The sequence below is a fragment of the Erithacus rubecula genome, assembly GCF_903797595.1.
Source record: "Erithacus rubecula genome assembly, chromosome: 13".
NCBI lineage: Eukaryota > Metazoa > Chordata > Aves > Passeriformes > Muscicapidae > Erithacus > Erithacus rubecula.
The window spans coordinates 5,643,274-5,668,493 of NC_136665.1; the positions used below are offsets into that span (position 1 = coordinate 5,643,274).

At 40.8% G+C, this 25,220-nt stretch overlaps 1 protein-coding gene across 5 annotated transcripts in view; it reads left to right on the top strand.

Annotated features, from left to right (window-relative positions):
- Positions 1–25,220, top strand: part of SFMBT1 (Scm like with four mbt domains 1) — a 70,535-nt gene that overhangs the window by 12,618 nt on the left and 32,697 nt on the right. The window lies entirely within an intron of this gene.

A 25,220-nucleotide genomic window follows, 5' to 3' on the forward strand; every position in this document is an offset into this window, starting at 1 on the left:
GCATTTATATTTTGTTTCCAAACAGTGGTTGCATTTACTGGGAACTATTTTTAGGTTATTGAGAAATTGCAGTATTGCATAGTTTAGTGTGCTTTAAATAAAAGCAATTTATATAAATGCTTTCCTCTTGTGCTGTGATGTAGATAATGACATCAAAATGCACTTTGTCAGTCTTGATCATTCTTACATGCAAATGTGAGTGTAGATAATATTGCAGAAAAAATAACTTTATATCAATTACTGGAGGCATCTTTATAGGAAAAATAGCAGCATTGATGCTTCTGCAGAGGTTTGGTTCTAGAGAGCTGGGTCACAGTGGTTACAGTGGTTACAGCTGGAATGAAGCAGTGTTTTTTGGGTTTCAGAGACTAAAGGTGTATGATTTCTTCATTATCTGCCTTACCTTAATGCATCTGCAAACAGCATGGCAAAACCCACTTCAGTGTATAGAATTAACCCTTGTGAGATTTGAAACAAAAATACCACTGCAGTGGCTCTTGGATGAGCTGAGAAGGTTTTTTGGTGTTGCTGGAGGAAGAGTGGCTTCAAGTCTAGCTGAGATTGGGGTGAGCATAAAAACTGCCATGTGTGAGATCAGGCCTGTGTCTGTCCTCAGGAATGTCTTGGAATGAGGCAAAGCTCAGCACTGTACACTGATGTGAGGATTGGAGCTGTTCTCTGGTCCCTTCTGAATCCACTGCCTGTGCTGTGGCTCTGCAGTTTGTTGTGTGCCTTGTGAACAGGTGCCCTGTCTGTGTTTTATGGCTCTTGTGGGAGGACAAATAGGGAATACCCTTTCCTTTCTCCCATGGTTGCACTGTTCAGCTCAAAGAAGGAAACCTCCTGTGTTGTCAGAAGATGCTGAAGCTGATCTGTACCTTGTGTGCAGTGCTGGACAGGGGTGCTCTTTCTGGTTGTGTGTATCTTTGCTATAAAACTGAATTATACATACATCCCTATTAATATAGAAGTATTTCAAGCCTCCAGTGCTCTTTCTTACCTTTTTTTCTGTGCCTCTTGTAGTATTTCCATGGCTGTTTGACACCAGCACTACAGGCTGTCTCAAGGGACTCTGGATTTCTAGAATTGTAGTACAGTGTTTGTTGTTTTCTTTCCATTCCTTGGGGCTCTTAACGAGTGTGAAATTGATGTTCCAAGAGAATTAGTTGTAACAGTTTCAAAATTCCAAGTTGCAGTAGCTAATTGTATAGGTGAGGTTATTTCTTTTTTTTATATCTTGTTATCTTGCCTTGAATTTCATCTGCTACTATCCTTCTGCAGTTCTTAGTAAACAGCATTTTTTTAACCTCTTGAATGGTTCTGTATTGTCTTCAAACTTCACACTCATTTCATGTTTGTGTGCTTCCCTTGAAAAGCAGGACATGGTACAGTCATTAGTCCTCCTTGCATTGTGAACAACTGCTTTTCCTTCTATCATTATTTCATGTCTTTATAATCAGCCTTTTACATGTGAGATGTCCTAGAAGAAACTTCACAATATTTGAAGTCTCATTGAGTGTCCACCCTCTAACCTGAGGTGATCCCTGGACTTGGGTTTGTCCTTAATGCCCAGATTATATCATCTGCTTTCTAAAACTCTTACTTCTTGACAAATTAGTTGATGAATTACCTTCATTGAATGAAGTTTTACCACTTAGTGATCTTTGACTAGATCTGTTGTGCAGCCTATGGTGTGGAATTTACCACTGATATTTCCAACATTTAAAAAATATTATTCTGAAGTTCCCAGGCTGTGAAGGTTTTGAAATGCTGCTAATTCAGATATGTATTCTCAGACACCAAGCCTACATGCTGTGGTGTGTGAATAGATCAGTGAGTGCTTCAGTTTGGAAAAGGACAAGATGAGCATCCCTGATCTGGAGGAACAAATCAGTGTCCTTGTGATGGCACCTGTGTGATGGGCACAGGAGAAAATGGATTTTACATTTAATCCCTATTGTATGGGAATATGACACAATCCAAAGGATTGATATTCCACATTATTTTCTTTGGGATAAGGTAATAAGTATGTTGGAGATTGAGCTAAGAAAAGTGATTTCATTTTGCTGTTAATGAGTGTTTTTCTCTCACCCTTTAGAAAAATCCATTCACTTCTCTGTGCCTCAGCATTTTTCTGTTTGTTTTGTGGCCATTCACTTTTTGTAGGTGTGTCCAGCCCTCATATCAGAGAAGGAGCTTTTAATCTTTTGTGTTTGGAAGACCCTTTTTGTAACCATAAGGGCTAACAAAGTACCTTACTAAGAATTAAAGTTAAAATGTTGCATGGATGTTGACCTCAGCTTTGGAAAGCTTTTAGGGAGTATTTTTCTAGTCCAGTTCTTGACTCAGCTGATGTTCTTGCTTTGCATAGAGATCTGATAATTCATTTTTTCCCATCCCTGTTGCTCCAGGAGTGGTTGTGGCAGTGCTGGGCTGTGCAATTTCTGGCTGCTGCTGAGGGCAGCACTTAAGTGGAGATGGTGTAATTTACATCCAGTGCTGCACTTGCCACTTAATGTTTTCTAGCAGCTCCATTTCTATAGGGAGCAAATCAAAACAGACTTGGGCTGTCAGCAGAGATGTGTTTTTTAAACACAACCAGATGAAGGGTTTTCTTTTTCATTTAATCAAGAGTATATTTAAAATTGAATGTCACAGCAGAAGCATGTGATTATAATACATGCAGGTATTTCTGGTGGATTTAGCTCTAAAGAACTTCCATGGGCTACCCTTAGATGCTGAATATTGACATGGGGGAAGAAGATGCAGGAGACTTCATAAAATAACTTTTTAAGGTAGTGTTTTCAGGACAAAGGTATCATTTGGTTTTTCTGAGGCACTGTTTTTACTGCATCCTGCTACAGAATTAAAATTCTGATTTAATGATCACAACTAACAATTCAAAAGTTGAAGTGGAACTTGAATAGAAGAGTATTATCTCTCTTTTGTATGTGTTAATGAAACAAGGTTACATGTGACAGCACAGTGATGTCTGAAAAAATATATAATGAACTTTGCAGGGAAAGGGCTGCCAAAATAATTCAGTGGGGGGAAAAAAATATGAATTTGAAAACACTTTTTATGACAGTGTAAATGTTCCAGTGTTGGATCACGCTTTGAAATTGTATTCCTAAAAATAGAGAAATCTTTTCAGTTGCACTCTGTCTTTTGAGCCCTTAGGCTCAAGTCTTGTTTTTCTCTCTGTATGAACAGACATGAAGAAAAAAAAAATCTTAAAATGAGAACAGATTTTCTTGTAGTCTTACCATTCCTGATGTTGGGGTAATAAGAGCATCATCCCTTACTGTGAGCTCTTTACTAAAGCCCTGTGCTTTAACTCTTCTTTGCCCTTTAGGCCAGTTAATGTTCTTGTGATTTGAAATGTGTTGTTGAAAGCTGTTGTCTTTCTTTTCTTATTATTTTTTTTCCTTCCTCTCTTTAAGCTTTCAATACTTTTCAAAGGGAAGAATGAGAAGAGGTCACACTAGTTAATGAGGAATAGGAAAAGGCAAGGCCATATTTTTGTTGCATTGCCTAGAGAGAGAGAATTCCATGATTTAGCACAGCTTGTAATACAGTAATTCTATTTAGGGGTAAAAGATTCAGGGGAAATCTGTATTTTGCCATCACAGTTTGCATGTACAAGCAGTGGTAGATGACTCAAAGGGAGCTATAGCAAGTTAAAACAGCATTTCAGTGGAGAGGGCAGGCACAGCTCACCAGCTCCAGTGAAAACAGGAGTCTCTTCAGCTCCCTGTCAGAGGGTTTGAAGATCATGTTTGGTTGAAGATGTTCCAAGATCATATGCAGGGACTTGTGATGATTATTTATGTTGATGCCTGAAGTCTCTTGGAATTAATCAATCCAGGAAGACCTATACTGGCATTCTAGCCAGCCTAGTGTGTGTTTTTCTCAGTTTTCTGGAGTTAAAGTGCCACATTTAAAGCCTTGTTACTCTGAGATGTTTTCTCAGCCTGCTATGAAACTTCACTCACTTCACTTGAAAGGCTCAGGTACTGCTTTAACACCTAAAGTGTATGAACTAATCCAGGCTGTAAGGTGAGAAGGAACCATATTTCTGTGCTTTTAGCCTCTTGTTGTTTCTGCTTGGACATAATGTTAAGAGGTGTGCTGGTAGTGGAACTGAAATAGTGCCTGGGTTCTGCTCGGGCAGTGCTGATGGCTGGAGAGGGATTTTCTTTTCACACCAAGGAGTTGTGTCAGGGCATCAGGCAGCCAGGAGCTTGTACTGCTGACACGATGGCAGTGTATTGGAGCCAGTTTGTCTTTGGGAGATTTGTTGGATCTCACAGGTAGAGTGAAAAATATGTTATGGTACCCAGATCTGTAATTTCACATAGAAAGTGTGTGCTGTAATATCTGCTGGTTGAGCAGGCTTCTTCTAAGAGATTTGTGTTGGAACCTGGGACATGGATATTTCTGGGCTACCTTCAGACAAAAAGGAAAATTTTTGTGTGCTATCCTTATAGTGCACCTCCTCTAGATATGCATACATTTCCATTAAAGACCCATTTGCTAATCTGAGCTGGAACCCTTTTAAAACAAAATGTGAATAAAATGTTGGAAAGCAGTGGGAGACCTCGGGACTCTACAGTGAAAGGATTGAACTCTGCCATCCACAGCCTCATATGAATAAAGTTAGCTTTCTAAAGATAAAAGAAAATTCAATTATAAAGCAAGAAGGAGGGCGAAGGGGTGTAATTAAAACACATAATCCTAAAAACAACATGAACAGTGCTTTTTCATGTTATATTTAAGGCAGTCTGCTTTGTGTGTGCAGTTGCTATTGCTTAAGATTATTGATTTAGTTTCCTGGGGGAAGCACTTTGGAGAGGATGTGAAAAGGATGACGTCTGTTGGTGTGATTTCACACGAGCATTCCACTTAAGGCAGTTTGCTGGAGAGTTTTCCTTTGCTGCTTGCTAATCTTTCTTTGAAAAAAATAAAAATAAGAAAGGGCTGGAATGAAGTGCTGCTTCTCCTTTTTTCTCACGCTGGCAGAGTTGTGCTGTCAGCCCGAGTGCCTGGGGCAGCAGGAGCAACCAGAGGCAGCACAGGGACAGTTCTCCCCTCTCACATCCAATCGAGCACTGATTCCCAAAGTTTGCCACTTTGGACCTGGGCTTTCAGAGCATTTGGAGCCCAGCTCCCACCGAAGTGAGGAGGTCCCCATTAGTGTGGGAGCTGGAGAACCTCTCTGCAGTTCTGTGCCAAGTGCTAATGGGTGTTGTAGTAAATACACATCTGCTTCTCTGCTAATTAGCAGCTTAGTCTTATGCTAATGGCAGGACTTGGGTTAGACCACCTATCTTCTTGGTACTGAGGCATTCCCTGGCTGCAGTTAAAGCATTTCCTTACCAGGAGTGGCTTTTATGAGAGACATGCAGTGATTGTGTCTGCAGCAGGGTGAGGTACTGCACACACTGCCCAGGAGAACCTGGGGCTGTTCAGGGCCAGTGGAAGTTGGCAGGCTGTCCATCTCCAGAGCCCATTCCTGCAGCAGCTGCTGCTGGTCTCATTTCACAAACGGGGGTGATGTCTGATTTGATGGAGAGAAGCTGTGAGGAAGGAAATGTGTGGAGGAACTGGCAAAAGAAAAATGAAGATGAGTGTAGAGATCAGGCTTGAACATGAACTTGACAGTCAAGAGGTTTCAGAATGTCTTTTGAATACTCTTCTTCAGAAACTCATCTCTTTCCCAGTACTCTAGAGATAAGTATTACAATTTCCTTGGGCTATTTAATATTTTAAGCTGATAGTTTGATAAAATATTAGTGGTATTATTTCATAAATTATTTTGTGCAAAAAAATTTCTCTGTTACAGAAATATTTTGTATTATTGTAAAGGAAATAGTAATTTCTTATAGCAGTTTATGTTCATGTACATTTTTACCTCTATTCATCTTTTACCTGCAATACCTTATGTCCTGTTTGTCTGGTTTTGTAAAAATAGCTTGTGCCATCAATTTAGTTCCTTTGATAAAACTAATAATTAGAAGATATGCAATCAGAAACTAGAAGCAGCTATGCTTTTCAGCTGGAGAGAGCAAGTGTGTAATCACTGCTCAGAGAACAGGTTCCTGAATTCAGGCTGCATTTTGAACCTATAAAAAAATCCACAACCCTTTCAGAAAAAGTCGATGGGAAACCTGTTTCTGCAAGAGATGAGCTTGCTTGTTTTCTCCTGATCTGCTGGGAGATAGAAATGAAGAACCTAAACATGTTCCTGGTGTTTTCCATGGGTTGAAATGCTGTGTATGACTGAGATCCTCCCCTCAGGACGTGTTTCCTGGCAGCTGTGTCAGACTGAGAAGTTCTGGCCTTCAATCTGAAACTGGCCTTTGCCAAACGTGTCTTGCATTAAAAGTTGCACAGCAGCTTTTAAATGTCTTTAAGTGGCTGTAGTGCTTTGAGGAGCCCCATCTCTTATGGGTTGGATAATTAGCTGCTGGCAGAGTGCTGGTGTTGCTGGGGAGTGGAGCTGGCATTGCAGGGAAGGGCTTTATGGTGTCTAAACCCACTTTTGGGAAGGGTTGGATTAATGATGCAACTGCAGTGTGGATGTTTGAGCCTTAGAGACTGTAGCAGTGACTTTCAAGTATTTCATGAAATGTCTTGGGGAGAAGTTTGAGTATCGATAGAAAATCACTTCAAGGGAAAGGTAAAGAGCTCTAAAAATAAAATAACAAACTTTTCTGCTTTTAGCACCTCTTGTGTAGTCTGGATGCTGAAAGTCTTTGTGGATTGTTTGAAAAGTTGCTACAGCATACTGTCATGCTGAGTGAATATATTTTAGATGTTTCTGGTGCTTCCTCACACAGAGCTACCCAGCTCAGCAATTTTCACCTGCTGTAGGTACCTAGGAAGTGCAGAGAGTGATTTACAGAACAGATTAAATCCAGGGCAGCTGTACATGCCCACAGGTGGCTCTCTTCCCCAGCAGCAGCAATTTGCCTTTTTCACCATTGCCACTTCTATACATGCCAGTATTTTTGGTTTATTTTTTTTATAAGAAGCCACCCACGCTCTGTCATACCTTTCACACATATTTGTATCTTCCCAGTTTTGTTGGGCAGTTCTTAATTCTGAAATCTGATTGTTATTGTCACTGCAGTGCTGGGGATACACTTGTGCCAGCACTGCCTTTCAGCAGTGGTTTTGTTTTGTTTTCTTATTCATCACAAGCCATGTACAAGGAGATGCATGCTGTAGACTTTGTTATAAAATACCTTCTCTGCCAACAGGCTGAATCATTTCCATGCTACAAATACAAAGTTACAGGAGTCCCCAGATTTGTGGGATATTTTTCTTTCTCTGTTGTGTAAAGTTTGCTTCAGGGAAGCAAGTGGAAGTTAGTGGAAAGTGAACCTCACCTTAGTTCATTCCCCTGAAAAATTTGAGGAAAGGTGATTTGGAAAATTTAAAAAAAAAACAAAACCAAAACAACTGCAAAGGCATAGCTTTAACTCTGCTGCAGATATGCTAATACAGAGTTGATCTTTATGAACTTATTTTTCTGTGTCTTTCAATAACCAATCAACTGTAATCCAAGACTTTGTAGCAAGATTGTTTCAATTTGAACTGTATTTAAACTTCTCTATATTGTTATTCCATTATATTGGTCAATAAGACTTCACATGTGGCTGCTCATTAGTCTGATTTTATCCCAATAATCTGTTTTATAAATTGCTGGTAGTCTAAAACGATAGTTTTGACAGCCCTCTTAGAAAGTTATACTGATAACTAATGCTTGCTGATAATTTTTCATTATATATTTAACTATTATTTGAAAAGTAGGCTGAGCTTAGACTAAAACTCTTCTCATCGATGTGGACACTATAATCATGCTAGATAAACTGGAAAACCAAGCCTTTATTAATTTACCTCTTTCTCCTCTTTCCACTCTCTCCCCTGCAGAATGACAAAGCCTTTGCAGACTTTATATAAATAAAAAGGCTGAAACCATTTATCCTGTCATGAAAATTGTGCAAAGTTTGCAGTAACATTAGTTCAGAGTTGCAGCAGATAAGAGGTGTGATGTGCCTTCTATCTTTATGTGGGTTCACTATCAGGTTTTAACTGGAATAGGATATTGTAGAATAGAATGTAATATTCTTAGAATAGAGACAAGATTGTATCTACCCTAATACAAGAAACCCTTAAAAATTATACGAAGTGACATGAGGAAAATCAAGAATTCGTGTTTTCTCGTTCCTGCTATCAGTATGATTTTGGGCACAAGATGAAGAGTGTTACAGTGAGTACCATGGCTGGAGGAAAGAGTTTGGGTCTTGATTAGGGAAGGGAGGTACCAGTGCATGGAGGGGCTGGAGTTAACAGTATGTCCCAAAATAACAGGCTGCCAGAGTGAGAGAGCCTGGAATGGGGTGGACTTGGTTTAATGTGTACATAATACACAAAATGCAATGATCCATTTTCAATACCTGCCTGTTCTTTCTTACTTGAAGACCTTCCATAACAATCATTTTTTTTGAGAGACCAGAAAAGAAAAAAAAAACATTTTTCAAAAACCCTGGTTTTGGCTGTTGCAGCTTTTCAGTCATTGCTCTGTGTATGTATCTGCAGCAAACCCATTTGTCTCTTCTAGCTGGAGCAGAAAGAGTTGTTTTTCCTGTCAGCTGAGCCCATTTCTGGCCAGGATGAAGGATGCAGGGAGCACATGGGCTGTTGTCACTGCCCTGTGGTACCTGCCTTGCTTTGTGTTGTTCTACAGACTCCATCAGTGGTTTTTGACCTCCCAGCCTGGGCTCTCTGCCTCTGTCAGAGCTGGTTCAGTACCAGGTTTCCTCTCACACTGACCTGTGCCCACCCCAGCTCCCAGCCTGCACTGAGAGCCCAAGTGACATACACTGGTCAAACTGGGGAGCAGTTCTAGGTGAGATTTAGTGCCTTGCAAATCCCCTGAGCCATCCAGCTCTGCACAGAAATGTGTCAGGTGGCCTTTTCAGCTGCTGGACCGTGACTAAGTGATGGGAAACTTGTGTGCTGTGCAAATTTTCTGTCTCCCCTTTACTTGATTTCAGTTTCTCCTTAACAATATATTTTCCTGTTCTTATGATAATGTCTTGTTTTCCTCCTAAATTTATTTCATCTATTTGTCTGATGTTGGCATTTTATTATGTATATAAACCTGAGGGGTATTTCACTGAGCAGATGAAAAGCTAGGTATTAGATCTTGTTTAATCTGATATCTAAGGCAAAACTGTTGATAAATATGTTTTAATAATTTACTAAACATTTTAAGGTTTATAACTTAATACTTTTGAATAACTGAGGTGACAGTCTGAGCTTGCTGTTGGAGTAAGTGCTCCCTGGAGTTTATGTTGAAAAATTGAGTAGAAATTTGGAATAAGGAAGGTGTGATGTGAATAGCTATAGTGGATTTCTAGGAAGTGCTGACATGCTCCACATGTTTTAAGCTGTGCTGAAATATGCTTGTTTTGACCAACCCAATCTCTGCAATTCCTCCAAGTTTTGATTAAGTTTTGATTTCCTGTGTGACATCACATCATCATGATGTCATGCTACTGGGACTATTTCTGCACTGTCTCATTCAGTCAGTGGCAGAAGTGACCTGTCTGGTTTGGCTTTTGTTATGGGGATCTGCTCTGTACATGGAGATGCTTTCAAAATTACTTTAATCTTTATTAGCTTTCCCTTTTAAAAATCACCCTAATTTCTCTCTTTGCAAGAGTGCCCTCTTTTTACTGAAAGGTTGGCACTGCAAAGCACAGTGGTGTTTGTACAGCAGTATCACTCCAGGTATTGTCACACAAGTCCCACGTGCCCAGCACACCTGAGCTGAGTTCTCCAGCTCTGTTTGTGTTACAAGGAGAAGCTGTTGTGAAGTACAAGTGCAATACAAACCAGGGGGAGGCACCTGTCCCCTCTTGGGACGCCTGATATGGCAGTTCAGCAATTTGGAATAGGAGTCTGAGTCTCTGGTAAGTAGAAATTTGATGTGAGATTGGATTGTACTGGGCATTACCCAGCTCTGGCACCAGATGATTTCTGTGCAGTTTGCAGTGGGAGCAGTCACTTCAAACAGGAATGCTGCCAGATGTTGTTTGCTGTCTGCAGACAACACTCCCACATTAAGTCTTTAGTTTGGTGCATCAGAGAACAAAAAGCACATGCTGGTGAAGTAGGAGGTTATTTTCAGCTTGGCTGTTTAAAACAGGAGATCTGGAGTGTGAGCCTGGAATCCCATATTGCTTAAGCAGTGAAGACTAAACCAAATTTCTCATTTCCTCTAAACAACTCCCCAAGAGCACTTGATTTCAGTAGTTTTTCTTTAGATACTGATAGTGGATTAATTTGGTTGCATTATAAATTAATAAGCCCTCATGGCATTCAACTTAACTCCCACTTTATTTATTCCTGTTGCAATTATTGTCTTTAACATCAGTGCTGCCATAAATTCTGGAAGCTAATTTTGAGTGTCCTCTGCCCACAATTTCTTCATAGCAAAATATTATAGGCTATGCTACAGTGATGACTAAGAATCACTATAACAATTGTTTTGGGGATTTTTTTGGTAGGCATCTGTTTAAGATCAGGATCTTTCTAAAGACACTGTCATTTATGTGCCTTTTGGGTAGCTACAAATTCTTGGTAATAGATGTTAATGATGTGATCTCTGTCTGAACTGATTATAAATGCATCAGCTGTGGAAAAAATAAACTTGGGGTTTTGCATTAAATGAAAAGGCAGTGAGAGCAGAGTCAGAGAGGCAGTGTGGGCTCACTGAAATCCAGAGCACACCAGTGTCACACAGCACTGCCTTGCTTGGTTCAATCTGTGTTTGTGGGGACAATAATGAACTGGCTCTGGGGCAGGGAGGGCAGGAAACTTAAGAGCAGCTCTGACTTTTATCTTCAACTCCTGAGCAGCATTTGGCTTTAGCATCTTTAATCCCCAGCTGCCTCCTAGGAAGGCAGTGGCATTTTGGGAAAGCTTTTCTGATCAGCCTTACAGCAGTGGAAGTATCTGGAAACAGCCAGCCACGAATTCCATATTTTCTCATTTTTCTCACTGTGTTTTCCCCTCTATGAATGGGAGGATTGCATCTCTCTGTATTTAGATGTAGCACTTTCACATTTTTCTACTTTCTGTTATTTTGTCTTCCCTGCTGTCTTAGAAGAAAGCCAAGACTAGGTAGACAAACTAGCTGGTGCTTTTAGAGAAGAGTGCTGGGGATGCAGGGCATGGCAGGAAAGTTGGAATGTCACGTTCCCTTCTCCAGAGCTCAGCTGCAGCAGCAGGCAGCTGTCCTCTTGCTGCACTCTAGAGGCAGCAGGGTAATGTGATGTGCTGGGCAATAGAGACATCTGAATTTGGAATTTGCTGCTGTTTAGATCTGTTTTACCTGTGTTACTCTAAGCTCAGGGGAAATTGTCTTTATTCACAAGTCCAAAACAGATCTGGCACCACAAACCAATGACAAATTGAGTAAGTCTCAATTAAAATTAGAGTGCTCAAGAAGAACAATTAATTAAAACCCACAGAATGGCATTATATTATCCTGAGCAAGGAGTGAAATGGCCAGGCTGAAGGGTTGATTTGCAGAGGTTGAACAACTGGTGCTGTTTGTGCCAGGAGCCAGGTTCAGAGGGCTCACAGGTGATGCTCAAAGGCTGGTGGCACTCCCCACCTGGGGACTTAGCTCTGTGATGGATCTGGCATCATCATTGTAACATGAGCAGTGCTTTTCAGGTAAAAGCAAGGAAATATTTCCTTTTCTTAGCAATGAGTTTCACAGATCTGGTCCAGCTGACTGCATTGTGCAGGATAGATAAGTTCTAGATAAGTGTTATTTCCCATTCTGCTCAGTGAGTGCTAAGAGGATAAAGGAAGATATCCACTCACCTAAATCATTAATAAGGAACACTGAATTATCTTGACAATGGACATTTTTTTTCATCTGAAGGGAGCTGGAGTGCAGGTGCTGTGTTCTTGACAGTGACTGATGGATGCAGCTCAGAGTCTAAACTGTAAACTGGCTTTCATATTGATCAAAATGTATTTGTGTACCTTTAAAGTTTGATCTGGTGAGCACAGATGTATTTTCACATATAAGTAAATGAAACATATTGAAGTGGATAAATGAAACAACTGTTTTCCCTGTATTTGGGGTTCAGTTTGTATTCCTGATCTTTCATAAATGTTGTACCTTTAAAAGCAGCTGCTAAAGTAAAGATTTTCATTTGACATGAGAAGCTGAAGCATGTTTCTCCTCTTAACAGGTTTTTTTTCCCCTTGGAACCAGCACAGTTACTGTCAGATATAAGTTCACTTGAGTTTCAGAGGTACCAGACTGTGCTACAGTGTAAACACAGCTGCTATTGAGTAAAATAGCTTCAGTCTTCTCTAAAGTATACAAGTTCAGTGTTAGTGCAATAATAGATGCTTATTTCATTAACTGTTAGTCTGCCTGTGGATTTCCTTGGCAGACTAACACCATGAAGTTCACCATGTGCTTGGCCTTCCATTAGCTGATAAAGGATGCTCGTGGAGGGTGATGCTGGAGCTTCCCTGGGAAAACCTGCATCTCTGGTCACCCAAAGCATTGCATAGAGGGGAAATTCTTCCTCCAGTGGTTGTGTTGGAAGAATCCATGAAATGATGTGCAAACCATGTTACTTATGCTGGTTAAGTTAGTTTATATAACATGCCTGAGTGTTGGTGTGTAGTTAAATATCAGCACAGATAATGTCATGTCATGTTCAGCATTGAGTGGGAAACTGGTCAGGAGCAATTAATCAAGTACTGGGGAATGCTGATGGACATGGCCCCTCTAAGCCCTTGGCAGTACTGCTGGCAGCAGGGAAGCAGAGTAACCATCTATATAAAAATTCTGAGGTTTTTTTGTTTGTTTGTTTGTTTGGAGTTTTGTTGTTGTTGGTTTTTTGGAGTTTTTTTTTGGGCACTATATGCTTGTGTTCCCTGTGGCTCTTTTTCTAACTGAGAGAAGGTGGGAAAGCATTGAGAGCAAACAGCTGGAAGGTATAAAAGGGTTTCAAAGCTTCCCAAACATTATTTGGGACTGATACTCAAAGAAATCAGCTGTTGCTGTAAGTGCAGGTTATCTGAAAGTATCATCCAAACTCCTGGTTTTCTCTTCAGAACTCCTGAAAGTTTCTGTGTAGCTCCAAAGCCAAGTTGCATTGATCAGCTGAGTCCTGGATGACAGATCTGTCTTCCCATGGCTTCTCCTGGCACGATGCCTGGGGAGATTTCCAAATTGTGAGAGCCACAGAGCAGTGCCAGGCTGCTGTGCTGCTCCGTGGCTGCAGGACAGGCTGTGCTTCAGCCTCTACTGCCCATCCCTCTCAGCAAAACCAGTCACTGACCTGTGTGCTGAATGCTGCCAGGTAATACCTGCTGGAGAACTTGGGGGAGCTCAGGGGTATCTAGAAAATAAACGTTTTCTTACTCAAGCTCCATAGTTTCTGGTCTGTGCTTGGATATTTCCTGTGTTCCATTGGAATGGACCCACTGCTCCATCATCCCCTGGGGTCAAAGCTCACTGTGTGACAGCCAGGATGATGGGACACTGACAGGATTATAAATAACTGAAGACTGGAAGTTTCATTCATCTCTGCTGTTAGAATTGAATACTGTACCTGATCAGGAAGATGAAGGGGTAGTAGTTGTGTATAAATCTTATAAATAAAGGTTTAGCCTAGACACAGACTCCTCTTTGGCTTTGCTGTGTGAGTTTATTCCAGTAGAAAGTTTAGTGTGGGGTAGGGATGAATGAGTGGCTGTGGAACTCACTTCTACAGAGCAGTGCAGCTTTATTTTGCTCAAGTTATGAGTGAAACCACAGCCAAATTATAAAGAATGTTCACAAGTCTTTTAAGAACATGTAAATGATGAAGTCTGGAAACAAACATTTTGAGATGTGTTTCCTTGCTCAGCTGAGGCTGAGCCTTGAGGAGCTGTTATTCTCAAGGAAAGCCTGACCTCTTCTTTCAGGTTCCTCCTCTTTCTTTAACATCAAAGGTTCTCATAGCACATGTTGAGGCAAGAACTTCTTTGGACATTTACTGTTAGCACTTTGATTTTTGCTCTCTTCACTGTTGCTCCCTTGTTTGTGAAAGCAGGGTGCTTGTGGAAGATTTCCGTGATGCAGACCCAGGGTCAGTGTGATTTCTGCCAGTTCTGCACTGAATCCAGGTTTGGAGGGGGACAAAGCAATTGCCCCTGTTTGTGTCAGAGTAGTTGGAATCAGAAGCTTGAGACAGCTCTGCATTTTTACTTACCTTAACTCACCAAAAAATCTAAACTGTTCATGAGCACTGGACTGAAAATTTAGGAGAGGAGAAAGCTCTAAAAAATTTACATTTGTTCTATTTTTCTCTCTTATGCTGAATTCTAAGAGGCAAAGTCTCTTTCCCCTTTCTCCCCTTCAGAAATTGTCCTTTTTAAGTGCTTGAAGCAGAAATGGCCCTGAGCACATCCCCAACCTCCTGGATTGCCCTAAACCAGCATAAAGCCACCATGCATACAACAAATTTAAGCTAGAAACAGGCAGTAGGGTTTTTGTTCTTCTCAGTAGCTGAGTTTTATCACAGTAACTGACATTCTAATGAACCAACTTGTAATTAATGTCAATGAAATTTAGCTTGGTTGTTATTTAAATAATGCACCAATCTTGGTAGCAGCATTTGTGGGGTTTTGTACCATCATGTAGTGAAGACAGAGTGTGGAAAGTAGAAGATAAAAGAGTAAAAATCATTGAAAGCTGGCAATTTAGGAGGCTGTGAGAAATATTTAGAGTGTTGATTGTAGTAATGAATGCTGTAGAGTTCATGGATGCAGAAAATGAATAAGCTCTTTGGGATGTTGCTCTCAGAGCCTTTTCTCACATCACAGAGAATGATGTGATGGATTTGTTGGAAGGGAAGAAAAGCTTCCAGTGATGAAAGAAACTTTATATGGACCTGGGGTGGCTACTGTGTGAGGAAGAGCAAGAATTTTTGTTAGCTCTTTGTTTTTCCAGAGAGTTTGACAGAATTAGACCTATATAAACAACTTTTATGTCCATTTTTTTTTTATTTTTCCCTATGCCCTTTAGATCTAGGAAGTGATCACAGTAACCCTGCAATATAAATAAGTTGGACTTGTAGGGCAGGAATTTTAAATGTAGAAGAGATTTTCTACACCACTGTGGTGTAGGTCAGTAAAATAAATTATCAGGTCTTTTCTGAAGTGTTTGTGGGTTTGGTCCCCAACTTCTTCATGGAAATCTCTGGACTAACTGCTTCATGTTTAAAGAAGGAAATTTTGTTTCTGGCTGTTTTCTAGGTGTTTGCTCTTCCTTTACCCCTTAGTTTCTCTGACCCTGAGGGCAAAACTGCAATGATTGCTTCTACTGAACTGACCCCCTCTTTTCCCTCTTCTTTCCCTTCCTTGCTCTCTCCCCAGAGCCCAACACCCTTTCCTTCTTGAGACTTTTCTTATCAAATTTAAGTTCTTCAGGCATAATATTTCTTTAAATATGTATGATCTAAAGTGTCTGTGGTCAGGGAATTAAATGGTGCTCAAAGTGATCTTGTCTGAGGAATATTCTGCTGTTTGCTCTTTATAATCCAAGCAGCATTGAGGATGGAGCATTGCTGTTTCTAAAGCAGTAGTGAAACCCCACAACCAAATATGCTAAAAAAATTACTGGTATCACTGAGTGAGCACTTGTGTAAGATAATGTTTAAAAGCCCATGGAAAGAACAAGGATTTAAAATCTGCCTCACTCAAGATTTCAGAGTAAGGTTTGAATAAGAAAAGCTCCTGACCTCCCTTACCTGTTCCATTTGCAGCATCTGAAGTGCAAAGGTACAATTTTTGAATGTTCTGCCTTCAGCACTGCAAGGCTGCAGGAGCATTGTGTGTTTGGGTTTGTTTTGTGTTTTTTAAGTGAAGTGCTTTCTGAGTGATCCCAGCTCCAGAGCTGCCAGGTGTTAATTCAACCTTCCAGTTCATGATTGCATCTTTTTGACCTTCTGCTTTATGGGGTCCACCTAAAGCTGAGCCTCTTTTTCCCTGCAAGTCCTCACTATAGAGGATTATTTGCTGTGATTTCTGTCTCCCTTGCCTCACAGCAGTGTTTCTCTCTCCTTCATGTTTTGATGGCTCCCATTTTAGAGATCTGCAAGTTTTAACCTTGTTCTGCTTGGCAGGTGAGGAGCCTCAATGCCACTGCAGCCTTACTGTGGCTCATCAGCATCTTCACCTTTGCCCTCTTGCCTTGAGCACTTAGACTTTAAAAATAACCTGTCCTGCTATGGCAAAGCCTCCTTTACCCTTCACACTAAGAATTAAATATAATTATTATATTTCTATTTATATAATTTATAATTATTATATTTATATTAATATCACCTGCACACATCTAAAAGTGGAAGGTGCCATTTTTCTGTGAAAAAGAAGTAGCTTGTACAGATCATCTATGGCACAAAGGTATGAAATAAGTATTGTAAAATTAAAATTCAGATGGGGGTTGGTTATGCAGATTGCCTTATTTGAATATTTAAATGTTCTGGAGCTTTTTGATGACTGCTTTATCATTGTTTTCCATATATATGCAATGATGCTCATTTCCAGCCTTCCCCAATCAGTTATACAGCAAATACCACTGCTATAAATAAAATGCCATTTGCAGGAGACTGAGTTTTGGAAATTAAATGAGGGAGAAATATTAGCTGTGATCAGTTGGTCAGGATTTTCTCGACAGGATTATTAAAAGGAGTGGTTGAAATGTGGATTTTCCATTCCTTTCTGATACTAGCCAAGGAATACTTCATCATTTCGGGTAGTGTTTCAGAAATATTGTCCAAGAGGAAAAAAAGAAAAGTCTGGGGATGTTATCTCATGTTGCAGCTTAGTCAGTTGAGTATTTGGCAATCAAAAAGCAGCAGTTCTGCCTGTCACCATCCCTGGCCATGCAGTCTCCCCTCCTCTCTGCCATGGCTGCTGCCTTAATCCTGCAGTCAGCTGCTGCTTCTCTCCAGCAGGAAACTAATAGCTGTTGGTTTTTTGGTTTTTTTCCTTGTTCTTTTCTTGGTCAGATCATGCTTTAGCTTGTTGGGTACTTCTGCACTGTCTACTAAATAATTCAGATATTTCTGTCTAGTTATTCAGTATCACTGGCTTTGCTTTTAGCATTTGAGTGGTGTCAGTAAATGTGTATTTGTCACCATCAGGGACAGTACACTTATTTTTGCTGTTAGACTCTGAAGCCCCAGCAGGATGTGCCAGATGCTGCCCTTGAGCAGCTCACACAGGCAGCTCAGGCTGCTCCTGGTGCTGCTGCTGCCATGGGCTTTCTGCACCTGCAGGGACATCATGAACCTCCTCTGCATCTTATCATGGCTCACATGGGACTGATAGATCCTGCACTGGCCTGGGGAATCTTTAGGATCAGTCCTAAAGTAACTTAGATTAGATTAGTTGGAGGTGGCTATACTCAGGACTTCCATCAGTGGCACCATCTCTGAAAGATATGGAGCAGCTCAGGACAGAATGCATCTCATGGTGACAGCACAGGAGGTGTTCAAGAGTGCACAGGAGACCTGTGAAACAGGCTGGGGATCCAGGTAAAGATCTGCTGAACCCAGACTGCAGAGGGCTTTTCCTGCTGGACCTTAGGATGTAGGATAACCTTCTCTCAGCACTTATTTTTATAAGGGATCTTTAAATATGCATTATATGAAGGTGAATTTTGACTCATCTAGGATTTCTGACTCAAGGTGATAATTTTTACTCAGTGGTTGAGATGGAAAGTGATTCTATTTAATAAAAATGGAATTAGAAGTTCCTATATTCACATTTGGAAACTTGAGCAGAGGGACACAGGCTTTGAGATTCATTCCCCATGCATGGTAGAATCATGGTTTTGTTTTTGTCTTCCCCTCAATCATGGGGTGATAATTGACAGTCATGTTTTGACTTCTGAACTGGAGAGTGCCTGTGAGTAGGAAATCACTGTAGTCCTGGCAAGGATTGACTTCTGGATGGTGTGTAGGAAACATGCATTGAATTGAGCTGGGGAGGAGAAGAGAACATACCCTTACAGAAAGAGTGGAACCTGCTGCTGTGTCATTTTCTGTGCTGCTGGTGTTTCTGTGCAGTGCTGGGGGAGGACTTTGGGAAGGGTGGGTCAGTCCCAGGTTGCAGGAGCTGGGAGGAAGAGGAGGAAGAGGAGTCCTGCCAGTGCTCCTTGTCCCCAGGCTGGCAGGGCAGGGCTCTCCTGTCCCCAGCAGCTGCTGCCTGCAGAGCTGTTTGGAATGTTCCTGGACTGCTCTGGTCATCAGACTCACCTTGCACAGTAATGAAACAGTGAAATTAAACTATGACAATAAAAACCTGAGGCACACAAGTCCTGAAGTGATGCTGCACTCTGGAACGTGGGTTTTTGAAGAAAATGACAGGGACCCTGAGACCTGACTCTTCAAAGTTTGTAGTCTCATTTATCCAGGTTCTCATTTGTAGTCTCATTTATCCAGGTTCTCATTTGTAGTCTCATTTATCCAGGTTATTCAGTTCTTCATCTGAAATGAAGAACTTCTCAGTGTTTGTGGAAGCAGGACCTGAGCACTGTTGGTCTTGGTGATGAGGTGGCTCTGTAGAGAGTGGTCAGTGTGTGTTGTCACCTTTTAGAGTCCCTTTAGAATCCTCTTTCCTGTTAATTTACTTGCTAGTAGGTACCACAGCATCCTTGTCAGGGAAAAGGAACTCAGATTGTACTTTCCAAAGACAATTTCTGCAGCCACAGGCTGTCCCTGCTGGCTTGCCTGTTCTGTGCCCTGTGCTGGCCACTCAGGAATAAGGTCATTTCTTTGTAAGAAAACTCTAGTCTGTTTTGATCCAGCTTGATTTGTTGTGATGACTGATTTTGCTTAAACTGTGTCCTGTTTGCTTCTGCAGCTTTTATTTGTAGTCATGGAGGGTTTTTTTTCAGTGCCACTTCTTGTTAAAATAGGTTTTCTGTCTCTTGGACAGTTTGATTTGCAGTTGCATCTGTCTGTACAGACCTTATGTTCAAATATTATTAGTGGGCATAAAAACAAATAAAGATGCTGTGATTAAGGGGTTTTTAAACTGAAATTATTTTAGATTAAATTACTTAGATTAAAATTACATGATACCAAAACTGCAAACTTTGAAATGTTATTTTCTGTCTTAATTTTCACTCCAGGCTGCCATTGACAATTTCACTAACAGATTGTTTGTCCAAGAAAGAAGGCCTGATGATCCATGTGTACAGAGAAATAGAAGTGAAATGCCACTCTGTATTTTCCCCTAGTATGGGTGCCAATATTTTAAAAACAGGAACATAAAGTTCAACAACTGAGTCAATTTCTAAACCCCAATCTGAGTTCTCTTGTGGTTGTGGTGGCATTCAGGGGGGAGTTGTTGCCCTTTCAGGGTGTAGCTTGTGGATGAAAATGAGTGTAGTATAATTACTTTTTTCTGTGTCATATACATTTCAAAGGCATGCCAAAGGCAGGAAACAAGTAGGAGTATGCTTTATACATCATGGATTTTTTTTTCTTTTTTTTTAATGTCTTACTTGCAAGATCCCTTCTTTCCCCCAGCAGTCTTCTTTAATTGTTGTATTGTCTGCAGTGATGGCATCCATTAGCTCTCTGAAACAGGAGTTCATTTTCAAAGAAGGATTTGAAAGATTGAGTTTTTTTGCTTTTATGTGACTTGAGTGCTGAGTCAAGTTGGGTGTCCCATTCAGATTTTATTCAAAGCTTTTCCTATAAGATATGCACGGAATATGAGTTGGCAGTGAGGATGAGTTTGAGTAAATGGAGCCTCATGGCAGTGTTAGGAAACTATTTAACTATTTATTGTAACTTTGTGAAGACTGCATGGACCCTCATATGTTGTCTGTAGGCCTGACATCCTTTATGGATTGAAATTAGTTTCCAAACCTGGTGTTCTGAGGTTCCTCCAGCCATTCTCATGTTTAGGGCACTCACAGATTAACTTGTATCTTTGTTAATTGCCTCAATGTATGTGCAATGAAGGTACTTTTTGGTTTTAAACACTTTTCTCTCACATGGTGGGTAGGCTCCTCAAAGGGAGTGTAAAGGGCTCCTTCCTCTGCTGGCACATGAACTCTTGCTGTCACTTCCTCACAGGCAGCATCCCTTTCCCCATCACTCTGCCCATGGGATTCCATATTTATGTACACCAGGGATTCAGATCCAGAGGCAGAAATCAGTTTCTTTCCATCTGAGTGCTCTGTTTCATCTCACCATGAATCACACTGCATTTTGCTGGTAGAATATTTGCTTGTTCATGCTGCTTGTCTTTGTATGGAGGATAAGAAGCTGCCAGGCTGTTGTCTGGGACTTGGGAGCAGCAGGAACTTTCCTTCATCTTCTTTTCCAACTTGTAACTTCAGGCAGTTGTATTCATGCAATAGGACATGAACTTAAAAAATCAACAGTGAAAACAGAGCAGTCTGTTCTGTCTGGTGTCTTTATTTGGCCCATAACCCCCAACTGCTTGTAGTCTGCATGCCCTGAAAGCAGATGAAGAGAGCAGAATAATGCTGGAAGTTTTGCATTTAAAAAAGAAAAATAAGCCTAAAGGACTTGTCAGAGCTCCTGACTATCTTATACTTTAGAGGCAAACTGTATTTAACAGCTCCTGTTTGCAACCACTTACAAGCAAGGGAACTTTTTGGGACTCCCTGCTGTGTGTTATTCCCTGTCAAGTCACTGCTCTCTGTGTCCAGTGGCATTTAAATGAGCTGGGAATAGAGCTGTGACTTTTACATTCTCACCTGGACTTGACCTGCAGTCTCATGGAAATTGCTTTACAGGCTGGCTAGCACAGCACGGGTTGTAAAGTCAGATCCTGTAATTTGTTGAGCTGGACCCGTGTTTCAGGATTCATTAACCAGGCTTAGGTGTGTTACCTGGGCAGATCCAGGCACTGAGTCAAATCCTGGGAGCCACTGGACTTCAGCAGGGGTTGGGATTGAAAACAGACAAAAATTGACCTAATCTAAGTGGAAAAGATAATTATCAGATATGGTATTAGCAAAATTTTGTTAAATAGGTTATTGTTTGTTTTTGTTTGTTTTTTTTCTTTGCTGTACAATAGCTCTAATAGAAGATCTAGTTAAAGGTATGAACACTGGTCCTATTTTGTGACCAAACAGATTCTCCTTTTCTCTGGTAAATATTTTTATGCTAATAAAATGTGCATTCACAGAGATCTCCACATTTTCAAGGCAGAGAGGACTGGCAGGCTGTTACTTTCAGTGTGCTGTGAGGTTGCTGATTGTCTGTGTAATGCCAGCACTTGCTGTATTTACAAGCAAGCCTGGCCTGCTGTTCTTGGATCCTCCACAGCAGATTCTTTGCCCCTTTTACATCTTACAAGAATCTCTTTGGGAGTGGAAGAACAGAAGGTGTGTGTTTTAAATGCACTTCTCTTTGAGGTGTCTCAGCTGTTGCAATGGAATGGATGAACTTGAGTTTTCCTAAGACTTTTAATGGGAGCAGCAGGGAGTTGGTAAGGCTGCTGGTCTGTGAGTAGAGATTTCAGTGCAGGTGTAAGAGAAATTATAGTAAGTTTTAATAATGAATCTAGCTCTGGTGATAGTTTCTATTTGCATTTATATACATATATAATCTTCATTTTCCATGGTATCAGCAGAATTCTGCTGTTCAGATAAGAAAACTTAAAGGAAATGTGGTCCTACCTGCATAAAAGGTGATTCAGTGATTTGTGTGTCTTTGATAAATCCCTCCAGAAGCAGGCAAACAAGCTGCATTTTACAGACCAGCTGTTCCATTTGTGTGTGTAAAAATAATTCTTTAAAGAACTGCAAGTCAGCCAAAGGTTTCTGTTCTCCACATTGGGTGGGTTAATTCTTTCAGCAGCTGTGACTAATGAAATTGGTAGTATTTTTATTACTTTGTTATAGAGATATCAAACTTTATTTTGCCTGCTTTCTGGGCCTTGCAGGTCTTGGAAAGATTTGGAGTGTGCTAACAATGCTGAGCCAAGGCTTCTGTGACAGGTAGTTTTCTTTCCTACAGAAACAACCAAAACGGATTCTTTTTTTCTTGTCACAGAACAGCAATTAAAATGGCTTGAAAATTTGGAATTTCAGCATAAATTGGAGCTTGTAACAAGTCTTCCACTTAGTCTTTTGTTTGTGGCAGGTCAGGTACTAGGGAGGCTCGTGACATACTTATTTTGTTTATACAACTGGTGTGGGACAAGATGGAGGATTTTGGGTGGTGTCTTTTTCAGTGCTCATCTTCCTTCTTCATGGTTTCAGGTTGTAGTTTCTAGTTGGTCAGTCAGTGTCACACTGAGGGTCATGGGAGTTTAGTTATTGGGTTAAAAGTATAAATAATATAGGTGTAATTCTCTATTGGACTGTTTAGCTTTAAGAGACCTTGTAGCAGCTGGATCTGTCTCCATTTTCCTCACTTCTAGCAGGTAGCTAAAAGTGCTGCTGAATGCTCTGTAATTTTTGATAAGATATAATAAACAACCAAGCCCAAACATGAGAAAATCCATTTCCTTCGTGTACTTTTTAATCCTGGCTCTGTGTGAAGGCAGAAGAGACTGAGACAAAGCTCTGGTTAAGTGGTGCAAACTCCCACCACTGTTACAGGGCAGTCTGTGCCCTGTGTTTGGAGCTCTGTCCTGAGCAGCACCAGGACCAGACCCACTGTGATTCCTGGGCAAAAAAAGTTACAAGAAGTCTTTAAAAGAAGTGCAGGTGTCATTTCCCCTCCCAGGAAACTCATCATTGCTCTTTCTCAGGGTGGAAAGCACTGGATGTGTGCAGGGGCACAGGGAGGACATGGAGCCCCTCTCTCCCACCTGCAGGAGTGACAAAGGAAGGGATCTTCACCTCCTTGCTGCCTTAGTGGATTTTTGGGAGCAGAGCAGCAGTTTTTGGGTGCTGAAGGAGCCCTGCCCTGGCAGAGCTGTCACAGGATTTCTGTGCCCATGCTTTGAAATGGATTTTACTGGATGCCTTGGCATGAAGGAATTTGCTGAAACCTGGAGCTGTGTCCCTGGTCCCAAGGGTGTCCTGTCCCTGTTGTCTCATGAGCCTTTGTTTTAAAATAATATTAAGCCTCAGACCCCAGCTGATTTACTTTAGTTCAACATCCAACTTATGTTTGATTTCTTTTCATATTCAAGTGAGCCATCTGACTTTAATGAACTGTAACTGTTTTTAATGCTGCCTCCAGCTGCTAACATCTGAATATTTCATGTGCTGAAAGGAGGTTTGAAATGCAGAAGTGAGACTGAAAAGTCCAAAGTATTTCCAAATCAGCTCTGTTCCAGCAGCACTTGTGCTCCACTTCCCTTGAGATTTATCAAAAGATAATCTTTGGGGTGCCAGACTGTAAGCAGCAGCCATGGTGGGTGCTAATTACAAGTGCTCTCAATTTTGTGTACATAAAACACCACAACTGCTTATGAAATCCTGAATAACAACCCAACTTGACTTGGGCAGAATATCAATCAGCTTCAACAGGAGCTGCCAGTGTTTGGCATCTTTTAAATCAACAGCTTCTTTGGTTCTTGGGGTTGGGTTTTGTGGGTTTGTTTTGGGGTTTTTTTGGTGGGGAGGGTAGTGCCCTAAATATTCTCATGTTGCAAAAAAATGAAAAAAAAAAAAGTGGAGTTGCATCACATAGTTTAGTTATAGAAGCTAATTGAGAGCTGTATCCCATAAACTGAAAATAGCTTAATTGCAATTAATTCTGAGTGTATGTTGCCAGGGCTACACTATTCTAAAGCAGTGGCACATCCCCAGACTTGTTGGAGTAGGTGCTTTGCTCACAGCACTGCCTTTGTTTTGGCTTAGCACTGTGGCAGCTGATAGACTTGGGATAGGCAATTACCAAGGCATGTTTGGATTAATGATTAAAAAGGGTTTTGTTGGTTAGTTCTTCTCTGTGCACTGAGCATCGTGCCAGTGCCATCATCTTCCAGCATCACTTCATAAAAGCTGCACTAGATGGAAGCTCAGTCTGTGTAGAGGAAGGTTTTGGGAGAGGATATGTGGGAACATGTGCCTGAGTTACCTTACCCTGCTCTGCTTTGTCCCATGAGCCTGGAAAAGCTGTGAGGAGCAGTGCAGGGTGAGAGTGGAGCCTGTGCTTGATTTCTCAGTAATTTTCTCCCAGAGGCAGGGCTGGATTGGGAGTTAAAAGTGTGACCTTGTAGTTCCATGCTGAGCACAGACTTTGTGAGCTGGAGTGGAGCAGGTTGGAAGCACAGAGCAGAAATTGGCAGCTGGGGTCCATTCTGTGAAGCTATAATGAATAAAAGTTATTAGTATCTTCTACACAGTAGATTTTTGTGGCATTAAGCTGCCGTTCAGTAGGAGCTCTTAATGATAACTCTTCCTACTCTCAAAAAATTTTCACATGTAATGAAAATTTGTGAAGTTGGCTGTATTTTTGATTGTACTTGAACTTCCTGTGCGTCTGAGCACTGCTACTAGATATTTTATTCTCTTCAAGTTTGCTGATTTGTTTGTGTGTGTTGTGTACCTCTAAGGATTCTCAGGTAGTCTGCATAGACACTCTAGCTATACAAAACTCAAATTCAGAAACTTTTTAAATGTGTAGAATTTCCTTTTTATAAACCATTGTTATTCAAGATGTGTTCATTTCAGCCTGTGTTTTTAGAACCTGATTTTTGTCCTCTATATTATTTCAGGTGTCTCACTTACACAGACACTCTACAAGAATGCAAAGATTTTTTGGAATTATATTTTTCTTACAATAATTTTCAAGCCAAAAATATTTGTTTTATGGCCATTTATCTCTTTCATTTATATAAAGATGTCAGTCAAAGTGTGTTATTTGTAAAAGAAATGTTACCTAGGCTCTTTACTGTGCAAGTTTGCTTTTGTGGAGAATTTTGTAAAGAAACAAAACTCGTGGTTAACTTCTAATGAACTGGTGGGCTTGCTTTAGACCTATTTTTACTTTTTTCTACCATTCATAATGAAATAATGATTTAATTGCTCACAGGAATAGGTCTGTAAATTGGATATTTGGAAGGAATATTTCCCTGTGAGGGTGGGGAGGCCCTGGCACAGGGTGCCCCTGGATCCCTGGAATGCCCAAGGCCAGGCTGGATGGGTTTGGAGCAGCCTGGGACAG